Consider the following 2,986-nt stretch of genomic DNA (forward strand, 5'->3'; position numbering starts at 1 on the left):
AGAGTATTCATTACCTTTCTTCCTTGGGTGAATCTGAATATAATATTGTGTCTTAGGTTGAGTTTCTTAAAAAAGACTATAGACAGAGATTTTTGGGAAAGTGTTTCATGGAGAGAGTGTTCTCAGAAGAAACCTGTAAAGGAGTGAAGGGTACAGGAAATAAATAAGCAAAGATGCAGTCTCAGTTGGAATCTAGCTTTGGTCTGATCCTTAGGGGAACTCTGGAGTATGAATTATACCACACACTCAGTTCTGCCTTTAGGCAAGGGATTTGGCCTTTTGTAGCCTATGTCACTTATTCATTGACTGTAGGCTGCCCCCAAGATGTGGAGGTGTAACCCCCATTTCTGGGAGAAGCAGGTTCCTTGGTTGAGGTCAATGCTCCAGAGAAGGCTGTTGCTGTGAGTGATCAGGAGCCAACTCTCACAGCAGCTGCAGGTGGTTGCACTGATCTGTTAACTGGGATACTTAAGGATGTGCTTTCTTCCTGATAGACATTTGAGTTTATACCCGAAGCTTCTGATGCCACTATGAGGAGTACTGACAGACCAGAGGGCGCTTAAGACATAGATCAAGAAAGACTGGCTTCAAGGCAATCCCTATCAAAATTCCAATGGCATTTTTTTTTTTAACGGAAATAGAATATACCATCCTAAAACTTGTATGGAGCCACAAAGACCCTGAATAGCCAAAGCAATCCTGGGGAAGAATAGGTACCTCATGATCCAGCAATCCCATGTCTGGGTCTATAAATCCAAAATAAAGGAAATTACTCTCCCAAAGAGATATCTGCACACCCATGTTCATTTCAGTATTATTCACAATAGTCCAGACATGGGAAAAATTAAGGGACTATCTTGGATGAATGGATAAAGAAAATGTCACACACGAATATTATTTAGTCATAAGAAAGAAGGAAATCCTGCTATTTGAATTATGGATGGATCTTAAGGACATTGTGCTAAATGAGATAAGTCAGACAGAGAAAGATGGTATAATATTATTTATATATGGAGTCTACTAGTAAAGCAGCCTTACTCATAGAAACAGGGAGAATAGTGGTTATCAAGGGCTGGAAGATGATGGAATTGGGGAGATGTGGGCCAAAGGCCACAAACTTGCAATTAGAAGATGGTTAAATTCTGGACATCTAATGCACATCATTGTGATTATAGTTAGCAACTTATAGGTACTTCAAAGTTGCTAAGAGGCTAGGTTTTAAATGTTCTCACTGCAAAAAGGAAATAACTATGTGAGGAGATGGAGGCATTAGCTAACACTATGGTGGTAATCATACTGCAGTATACTAGTATACATGTATGAAATTGCCACATTGGACATCTTAAACTTATACAACATTACCTATATCTCAATGTCAATTATATCTCAATTATAAAAAGAAAGCCTGTAGCTTGATGACATCATCTGTGTTCCTGGGGCTGCTCTGCTTCAGATCAAGTATTTTCAGTTACCTGAGTCAGTATGTCTCATTTTTCATTTAAGTTAATTTTATTGGGTTTCTAACAATTTCAATGGAAGAAGGTCTGATATCAGCCCTGAGGAATTTATTGTTTTACTAGAGGCCCGGTGCATGGAATCAGTGCACCAGTGGGGTCCCTTGGCCTGGCCTGTATCCTCTCGCAATCCAGGACCCCTTGGGGGATGTCGGAGAGCTGGTTTTGGCCTGATCCCTGCAGGCCAGGCCGAGGGACCCCACCGGTGCACGAGTCTATTCCATGTTTCCATGCCTATGGTTTCCGCTCCTGTGTTGAGCGTCTGCCCTCTGGTGGTCAGTGTGTGTCATAGCTACCAGCTGGCCAGTCAGCTGGTCACTTAGGCTTTTATATATATTTATGTGGGCATTGAAATATCTGGAAGAATATCTACCAAACTGATCAAATGAGTATCAATGGATGTTATGAAAAGGATGTCACTTCATAATCATTATGTGGGGGTTTCTTAGAAAAATTATATATTACTACAAAATATATTTCAAAATATATTTCAATACATTTGGAAGAATAAGTAGGTGAAAGCAGCCAAGAAAATCTGGAAAAATAATAATAGTAAGAAAGCTTACTCTGGAACTTTAATGATTGAAACTGTTTTTCAGACATGTGCAAGTACACATGAGTAGCTAGGATATAATAAAGGTGGTATTTTACATAATTGTAGAAAGAAACATTAATTGAATCACTGATGGTGGAACTGTTGGTTAACTATGCGGGAAGAGAAATTTGACCTGTATCTATTTCAGCTTACAAACTTCAGATATATCAAAGGTTATAAATATAGGTGAATCTTTGTCAGCTTTCAGTGGGGGAACTGTATTTTTTTAGAACAAACAAACACACACACAGAAAGAAACCATAAAGGCATATGTATTTATCTACATAAAATGTTTAAAATTCCATCTGTCAGATACACCCTATTAAAAATAAAACAATAAAGAAGGTTTTCTGACATATGTGGAAGGCATCTCTTGTTGGATTTACCTCCCAGGAGTAAATGAGAGGGGGTGGAGTATAAATGCAAATGTGACCTCATATGACCTCTTCCCAGTTCTGTATATAATTGGGTAGTGGCTGAGGTCCTGGAGAGATATCTCAGCTGCCAAGGCTCCCCCCTGAGGAGAGTGGGTTCTCAATCCCAAGCTGGGGGCCCCAGGCCAGAGCACCAGATTTGGGAAGGGGTGCCCACATAAAATCTGGCTGTGGAAAATCAGTATATTTTATTGTTTGCTACCCAGAGTCAAATCTTCTTCCATCATCATACCTTTGACCCTCTTTACCCTTTACTAGCCCCACTCCCCTTCCCTCTGGTAACTACCATACTACTATTGTGTTTTCTACAAGTTTGTGTTTGTTCGTTTACCTTGTTTGTTCATTTTGTGCTTTCAATTTTATATCCCACATATAAGTGAAATCATAGGGCTCTTAACTTTTTCTAGCTGACTTATTTCACTTAGCATAATATTCTCAAGATC

The sequence above is a fragment of the Myotis nattereri genome (genome assembly GCF_964212035.1).
Source record: "Myotis nattereri genome assembly, chromosome: 9".
NCBI classification, from domain to species: domain Eukaryota; kingdom Metazoa; phylum Chordata; class Mammalia; order Chiroptera; family Vespertilionidae; genus Myotis; species Myotis nattereri.